The sequence below is a fragment of the Myotis brandtii genome, unplaced genomic scaffold (genome assembly GCF_000412655.1).
Source record: "Myotis brandtii unplaced genomic scaffold, ASM41265v1 scaffold62, whole genome shotgun sequence".
NCBI lineage: Eukaryota > Metazoa > Chordata > Mammalia > Chiroptera > Vespertilionidae > Myotis > Myotis brandtii.
This window is the reverse complement of record NW_005370366.1, coordinates 1,900,075-1,909,362: the sequence shown is the minus strand read 5'-3', so window position 1 is coordinate 1,909,362 and position 9,288 is coordinate 1,900,075.

Sequence of the window (9,288 nt, the reverse complement as noted above, 5' to 3'; positions counted from 1 at the left end):
GTGGGGGGGGGGGGCGGACATCTGTAATACTCTCAGCAATAAAAATTAAAAAAAACTCCTATGGAAAGATTGTCTTTGTCTAAATAGTGGGTGTCAGGGTTCTTCTCTCAGCATCTTTGTTTACACAAAGATTCCACTCTATGCAGCAAATTGTTTCTAAAAATATTAAATGGCTATATCTTGTCAGGGAGTATTTTTTTAATTAATAGACTTTGTTTGAGCACTTTCAGGTTTACTCTAAAATTAAACAGAAAATGCAGTGAGCCCTCTATGCCCTTTCCTCCTGCACTTTTCCCCTCGACATCTTGCATTAGGGCAGTGACTTTGTTATAATTGATGAGTCAATATTGATACCTTATTATTTGCTGAAATCTATAGTTTAAATTAGTATTACTCTTGGTGGTGTACATTCTGTGGAGTTGACAAATATATAATGACATGTACCCACCATTACATGGACATTTGGGTTGTTTCTGATTTTTATCTATTATGAATAATGCTGCGATGAACATTTGTCTACAAGTTTTTGCATGTTTTCAGTTCTCTTACATGTACTGAGGTGTAGAATTGCAGGTTAACTTTTTAAATGAATGGAGCACTGCTATGGATCTATCATCTTCTTGTCACATGTGTAGTTAGAGCCACATATTCTGAAAATGTGCCCCATTTCTTCCATGCTCTGAATGGAGTGACAGGCTGTGTACTAACTAGGGACATACTGGTGATGAGACAAAGCCCCTTCCCTCTTTAACTCCCACTCTATGTTCTCCCTGGTCCATTCCCCTGTCCCTGCCTTGGTTCAGGCCCATAATGTCCCAGGCATCTTCTATGTAGGCACCTGTCTACCATTTCGCTTCTCTTAAGACCATCCAGTGGTTCTCAACCTTCCTAATGCTGCAACCCTTTAATACAGTGTCTCATGTTGTGGTGACCCCCAACCATAAAATTATTTTCGTTGCTACTTCAAAACTGTAATTTTGCTACTATTATGAATCGTAATGTAAATATCTGATATGCAGGATGTATTTTCATTGTTCGCGACCCACAGGTTGAGAACCGCTGCAGGGTGATCTACTTATAAAGCCAACTAATTTGGCCCTGTCAGCCCTCTGCTTTAAACCCTTCGAGGAGTTGGTCACCTCTCGGATAAAGCTAGCACACTGAGGCCCTCGCAGGTCAGTGATGATGTGACCCTTACTTACCTGCTTCTCCAGCTGTATCTGGAGCCTGGCACCCCCTGAGCTTAACCCCACCTGTACAGGACTTCTTACAAGCCCTCACTGTTCCAAGCTCAGCGGAGTCCTTCCCACTTAATCACCCATCGTACATCGAATACCCACCATGGACCAGATGCTGGGATTCCACAGTCAACAGGACTTCCACCCATACCCCTCTGCCTTTCTTCCTGAGATCCTCCTCCTCCTAGTGTCTCCTATTTATCCATCCAGTCTCACCTCCCTTCTGGAACCTTCCATGAACCCTCAACTCATTTTCTCCCTCTCATGGGGCCATTGCAGGAGAGCAGGAGATGGAGCTGGGGTCAAACCCCACTTGACCTCATTAACTGAGGCTTCAGCAAGTTAACGTAATCTTTGAGTGGCAACTTCCTCAGCTGCAGATGTGCAAGGGGCACGGGGCATGGTAGAGATGACACAGGACAAGGTGTGGCACAGTGCTGTGGCACCTCAGGAAGCCTGTATTAAGCCAGCCCTCACTTTTACCACTACTTGAGCATGTAACATAGTGCTAACTTTTCCAATGGAATCATCACATTGTATTACTGTTTGTTTGTACTAATCTAATTGATTCTGGAAGGCAGTAACTATTTTTTATGATTAACTCTGGAATCCCTCATTCCAGCACATTACTTGAAAATAATTCATGGTTTTCCTTCCATGGATTATTTTAATTACCCCTAAGAGGAAGATCTGGGAATCACACTGCACTGGACAGCACGATGCTTTCCTGGTAGCAAGTAGGATGATCCCAATGCACAGAGAAGGAACCTGAGTGACGGACAGGCGGGCCACACTCCAACACCTTGGTGGTGACATTCGGCACCTGCCTCCATAAAGGGGTCTCTTTTCATGGTGGCCTCCTCTCCCCAAATGAGCCCTCAAACCTCCTCCCTGCACTGACCAAAGTGCACACAGGCCTGCTTTGTCCCCTGTGATGACAGGTGCCAGGGCCTCTGTGAGACCAACTGACCTCTTCAACCTGTAGTTCCCAAGAGGGAACCTGGGTCCTGGTCCAGCTTCTGATTTCATCCTGGTGTCCTCAGCAAAGTCTCTGCCATCAGACTGAGTTCTCAAGCTTTCCTGCACAATGGAATCACCCTGAGGTCTTAAAAAAGACTGATGCTCCCATCTCAGGGCCTCCAGGGGCTTCGGCGCTTCCCAGGGAGTTTTTGTTTGTTTTTTAGCAGTGCTTAGCAGAGATTAGGAACCCAGTTACTAAGCTCACAGAGCAAAGAGCATCTCCAGAAGTTGCCCTCCTCTGGATGTGTGGGTCACAAAGAGCACCAGCAACTGTGACCTCACTGGATGGGTGTGGAGGGCTCCTGCCATAACATCCAGAAGAGATGGGTGGCATCACTGCGCAAACCCTTAAACAGAGAGATTACTGTTTGGTGGTGAGGTAGATTTTTCCATTATGGAACCTCACTGTTTGAAAAGCAAGCAAGCAAACAAAAACAGGGGGGAAAGGTGAGTTTTTAAAAATTAAGATGAAATTTGCCCCCCGTTTCCTCTCCTTGCTCCTGCCTGCTATCTGAGCTGTGTGGCAGCTCACTTTTCTTCTATCAGCACTTCTATTTTGTGGAACACAGGAAGGAAAACGTGGTCCTTGACTCCAGGGAGCTTCCAGGCTAAGTGTAGAGACACACCACCACCAATGATCAGTTCTACACCACCTGGGAGGTGGGAACAGGGAGCTATGAAGCAGAGGGGCAGGAAGTTAATCCTTGTGAGGCCCACTGCTCCCACATTAGTAAGGCCATGTGCCAGGACCTGTGTATGTGTATGTTTCTCTTCTCCTGCTCAGGGTGGGGGTTCATTTCTGGGGCCACACAGAGGAAGGAGGCCAGATGTACCCCCCCCCAACACCCAGACCATGTTCAGAATCCAACTGTACCCCAGAGTCCCAGACAGATCAGCCTATGCTTTGATCATCAAACAGTGGGATAGCTTTATTTCTTTGGTGATTCAGATGCCAAAGATATGGTTAATTATTAGATGGAGAGGTTTCCCCTCTCTCCTAGGCGGTTGCCTTCTGGGAAGCATATCATTGTGTTGGCCCCAAACCAACCATGAGAAACTAGAGTGGGGGCTTATTTCACAATAGTAGTTCTACACAAGTTCCTGGCTGCACGGCTAAGAGGCCATCTAGGCAGCTGCAGTTCTGGCTAAGCATTGTGAAATCCCGGCTCCGTCATAAACTCAGTTAGAAGCGATCATAATGAAACCACTTCTCTTTTCCAGGGGATCAATGTGCTCGATGTCTGACCTCGTGTGTCCTCCACTGTTAAAGACATGCACAGCCACCCAGAAAGGGTAAGGTACAGGCTCAGCTGCAGAAAACAAATCCACCACAGCCTAGTTTCAGCAGGAAGAGATTTATTCTAGGCATATCCAACAGCTTACAGTATTGAGTAAGGCTTGAAGAAACAGAGTCATGGCTTATAAATGAGTCCTAAGGCCACAGCTCAGAACCAGGCACAGAAGAGGTAGCTGCCCCTGCTGGAATATGGAAGGCCCAGCCCTGAACTCCAGACAGGTCACACTGTGGGGACTTGCAGCAGCTGTGGGTGCTCACAGCCCAGCTCGCCTCCTCCTCCCGGCTACTGGCTGGCCCCGGGCTGTTCTGAGCAAGTAGCCCACTGCCACCGCAGAGGGGGGCCACACCTGCTTGGGTGCCAGAGCCACTGAGGATGTCAAATCAACCGAACACAGATCCTGAACCGCAACAAGGCTGAAAATGAGGGTCTCACATTCAGTTTCCACTAGGCAAGGACAGTGAAAGAATGTCCAACACCAGGCTGCATCTCCACACAGGCCCCTGGGAGCTGGGAAAGGATGGGGACACTCAGACCAGCCCCAGACTTTAGAACCAGGACATCCTGTATTGCCATGACTCCTTCCCCAACCCTTGGTCTAGCAGGCAGCCTTCTCTCCTTCTGTCACACACTCTGTACCACATACAACATCTGTATCCGCCGCTGTCACATGCCAGCCTGGATTACCTCCCGCTTCTCTGCCGTTTTGTTCCACCCAACCTTCAAAGTGCAGCTGAAGCCTCTGAGACTGCTCTGTGCTTGTGAGGTCCCTATCACCAGGTACTACGCCCTCCAGTCTCCTCCAAACCATTCAGCATGTATGTCCTCTCAGTGGTGAGGTCGCTGATGGCCCTACAGTTGCTGCCTGCGTGGTAACTGTGAATCTCCAGTTAGAGTGAGAACTCCTGGGTAAGGATTTTAGATTCCTAACACCTGAGCACCAAAAACAGAAAAGTCACTCAACTTCTATCCTCAGAAATTCTGTTCATACATCATACAAAGGGATAATCCTGCAGCCCTGCTCCTCTGTGTGTGGGGTTGGACTCAAGATAGAAAAAGCTAACATACAGGAAAGGCACTGTGGTCTTTACTGTAACAGCCACTGCCCAGATCTGCTTTTAATCCTAACCACACTGAAAATGAACCTGAGAACTTGACCAGGAACTTGGGTCTTGAATCACTTTTCAGGCTCCCAGGCCCTATGAAGACAGGACATGTGCCTGTGTCAGTGAGCAGCTGAAGTGGTACATGAAGGCAGGAGACAGAGACGGGGCACCTGATGTATTGTCTGGGCTTCACTGTAGAAATTAATAACAGTTGGCCCAAATACAAAGCCTTCTCCAAAACAAACAGAATTGGGTAAGCGTGCCCGCCCTCAAGACTTGGAAGCTGAGTCCTCCTTTCCCGCCTCTCTAGGGAGGTCCCAACAGCAGCCACAAAAGGGAATAGTCCTGACACCCACAAAAGCAAAGGGCCTGATGGGCATTAGTTCTTTCATTTTATGTTCCAAGCCCACCACGTAGACCAAGCATGTCAAAATCAAAGGCTAACGAGGGCCAAATAACAAGGTTTAAGTTTATGTGGGCCGCAAGAAAACCCCCAAAAGCTTCAATTTTCATAGAAACAGGTTTATTTCGATAGAGACATGCTGAATACAAAGGGCTGAAATAAATGAATAATCATTACCATAAAATAATAGAACATTTTAATAAAAAGTAACATTTTTTCTTGAACATTAACTTACCAGACACTGAATAACTGCACAATTTAATAAGCATAACGCAAATGAACCTATTTTCCTTGTTCTCCGAAAGCGAAATATTTCTTGTTGTGCACACCAAACAAATCAGAACAAGACTAATGACGTGGCAATCGGCTGCTAAAATCTTCCCTGCTACTATTAGTGGAGAGAAATGGTGTGCCTGCGTGTAAGGTGCATAAGGGAAATGAATGCAACATGATTATAGTAATCAGTCATTAGTAAACGTTGTAGTACGTTATTAATAATTATGTATAACAGGATATTGTAAAAATTAAGTTATGAGATTTTTTATTGGCTGGGCTGCAAAAATATTCATTGTGAGCCTCATGCGGCCCGCGGGCCGCGAGTTAGACATGCGTGATGTAGACAGTTCAGCCACACATTAGAAGGTGAATGGTGGGTTCAGAAAGGAGAGCAAAGAAGACATTCTCTCCCACCAAGAAAAGAAAAAGAAGGCAAACTGGTTTTTGATGAGTTTTGTGCACCTATCTCCAACATAAACCCAAATTAACTCAGCATCCCTTAAATCTGCTTCCCCAGAAGTGCTGATGTGGGGTTACTTAAGAAACATGCTGAAACATACAGGATAAAAATTCACAGATTCAGCTCTAGCTGGTTTGGCTCAGTGCAAAGGGTCCCGGGTTCGATTCTGGTCAAGGGCACGTACCTTGGTTGCAGGCTCCTCCCTGGCCCGGGCCCAGATCAGGGCTTGTGCAGGAGGCAACCAGTCGATATATTTCTCTCACATCAATGTTTCTCTCTGTCTTTCCCTTCCCTTCCACTCTCCCTAAAAATCAATGGAAAAATATCCTCGAGTGAGGATTAACAAACAAACAAAAAAAATCAAACAAAAAAAATTCACAGACCCATTGAGAGCACATTTGACATGATGGCTGGAGTTTGAGATAATCTGTCCCTAGGTCTGGATTCTTGGAGCAGATGCCACACACAAGTGCAAAACCAGGTCCATGAGCCCTTTCTCCATCCCTCTCCTCACTGATATGTATTTACTAGAACAAAACTGTGATTCATCGTGAATTTTAACCAGAACAGCCAACTTTTTAAAATTTGTTTCTATTTATTGATCATTCCTGCTTTTTCTAGGCAAATTCTCAATTGTGGTAAATATCACTGCTATTTCCAGGCCCTACATATGATAATTGCAGCAAAATGCTATGGCTCTGAATATTAAATCTAAAGGGCAGGCAGTGACCAGAAAGTGGTTTTCAACAATTTTTTGGATGTCCATTCCAAGAAATTACTCAGGAGACGGTACCTTTTAAAAGAAGTATTAAGGCTTAGTGACACACTCAGTTCTGGGGTTTGAGATATAAGAGTGATCCTGGAGTACATATGGGGTTTTGTGGTCTTAAAAAAGTGTTTTATACCAAAACATAGGCCTGTGGATGATGATGGAACTTCAGGACACACAGTGTCCAACTCGGTGTTTGACTGAGTCCTAGGCTGCCATGTGGCAACCTCAGCCCTCTCTACCTGCTCAAGAATTTGGTACAAAGGAGAAAGTTGATGGCTTTCCGTTGGAGTGCACTTTCATTTTTCATCCAGGTCATATCCTTCTTTACTTCCCCAGTTGAACCCTCACCCCCACAAGGAGTTTGTACACATTTTATTATTGGTACTTTCACAGCAGTTAAAGATAAGACACAAGCCCTAAAGCAAGGATTTGATACAATTTTCAGCTGCTTTAGTGTGAAAGGAGTTACTTCCCTGACCTGCACATAATGAAACAAGATATAAAAACCACACAATGCGCTGTGTTATAGACTTGTATGTGTTGAAATTTTTGTCTTAATTAAATTGTATTTTCTATCTGAAACAATGCTTTGAAAATGTCTATAAATGTCATATTATCAGTCTTTCATAAACATATTTTTTAAAAAGAACTAAGACTATCAAACAACTCTCTTGATTATGCCCCAGTCAAATTAGACTGAAGCATATCCTGCCGCCAGTTCACCTGCCTTTTTCTATCCTTCTACCATTATCAGTCAATCCAGAAAGGGTGTAACATTTTTAAATCTCATCTTATTATTTCACCAGGCCTCACAAACTGTCATATAAACATGGCTAGGAATTATGGAAAGACAATTATGAAAAGGTAACTTGGCAAGGAAATTCTTAGGTGGCTTAAGAGACAACTAGCTGTGACTCAGCCTTAGTTGCAGAAGAACCTGCTTGCCTCCAGGACAGACATGTTGTGCACTGTGGACAGGGGCATCGCCCTTCCATTTTTTTCCAGCCATGGTCATCCTACCAGGAAGCCCACCAGGCAAATGGACCATACACATTCCAATAGGCAGGTGTGAGGATCAATAAATGTAATGTCATTGACAAGGCAGACATAATAAAAATCAAATTTCCAAGTTCAGATGGCCAAGATATGCAGAGACATGGATGCACACAACAGACTGAGGATCCTCAGAAGGAAAGGGGAGGGGAGGGGAAGAGATTGACCAAAGAACTAATATGCATATATGCATAACCCATGCATAATACAGACAATAGTGAGGTGAAGGCCTTGGGAGGGGACAGGAGTTGGGAGGAGGGAGGAAGAAAGGGGGACATCTGTAATACTTTCAACAATACAGATAAATTTTAAACAATTCCATTATTTATTTCTCAGTGAAAAATTTACCTTCAGCTATGTATCAAGTACTTATATGTACTTACTGGAGGTCTTTGGCAATATGTACCAAGATTTGTAAAAGTTCCCATTGACTACCTAATCCCTCTTCTAATAATGTATTCTAAATAGAGACTTACTTAGCTTTATTAACAAAATATTCTAGGCAGAGTAATTTATAATGGTAAAAATATTGACAACATTCTAACTATCCTATAATAGGGGAAGTTCTAAAATAAATTATGACAATATGGTATAATAATATTCATTCAAAACTAAACTTCTGAGTCTTCCCCTCTAAGCTTGTCTTTCCCAGTGCACTATGGTAAAGCATGGTGTTGACATTTTAGGTCTGAAGGCAGACTGGCTACATTCAAATCTTGGTTCTGGAACATTCTGTGTGACCAAGAAACACTTAAAGATATAAGCCTCAGTTTTCTTGTATGTAAATAATAAGGCTACCACAGAATACATAAAAATAACTAATGAAAAGTGCTAAAAGGGCTTGATAAATATTTCAAAGGTTAACTTGGTACATACTTCGGTAATGTTGGTTACATACAGAAGTCACCTGGAGTCCTTTACTAGTAAAAGTTGTGATGCTTGGCCCGGCTGGCATGGCTCAGGGGTTGAGTGTTGGCCTATGAACCAGGGGGTCACGGTTCAATTCCCGGTCAGGGCATATGCCTGGGTTGCAGGCTTGATTCCCAGTAGGGGGCATGCAGGAGGCAGCCGATCAATGACCCTCTCTCTCCTCATTGATGTTTCTATATATTTTAAAAAGCAGTGGTGCTTGGATTCCACATCCTGAAGTTCTGATGTGATTGGTCAGAGATGAAGATTCAATGTCCAGATTTTTTGGAGCTCTTCAGGTGGGTTCTGATTCAGTCATGGGAGGATAGCTCATATTGGATTAACCATCCTGCTAACAATTACAAACTCTGGTCAGAATGTAAACATCAACAGTTTGAAGGTACCAAGAGTCCACCACAAGGGGCAGAAACTTCTTCCCAGAAAGAAGAGAGGCACACCAGTGAGCTCTACATCTAACCAGCTGGTCCCTTGAGGAGACTCTCCAGCTGCCTAAAAACAAAGCAAAATAGGCGGTTGTGTAGAAAGTGGCTGAAGAGACAGAAGTTGAAGTGTGGAGCTGCCATGGCTCCACACTTCAATTTGAAAAGTCCCAGAACGCTGGATAAATAGAGGGGGAACCAGAAAATTGGTATTGAATGCCCCTCAGATCCTTGGTAACGTATAAACTGAGCATATACCCAGGAGCCCAGCAGAAAGCAGCAACTTGGGGGTCAAAGAGCTGCATCTAAACAGGTA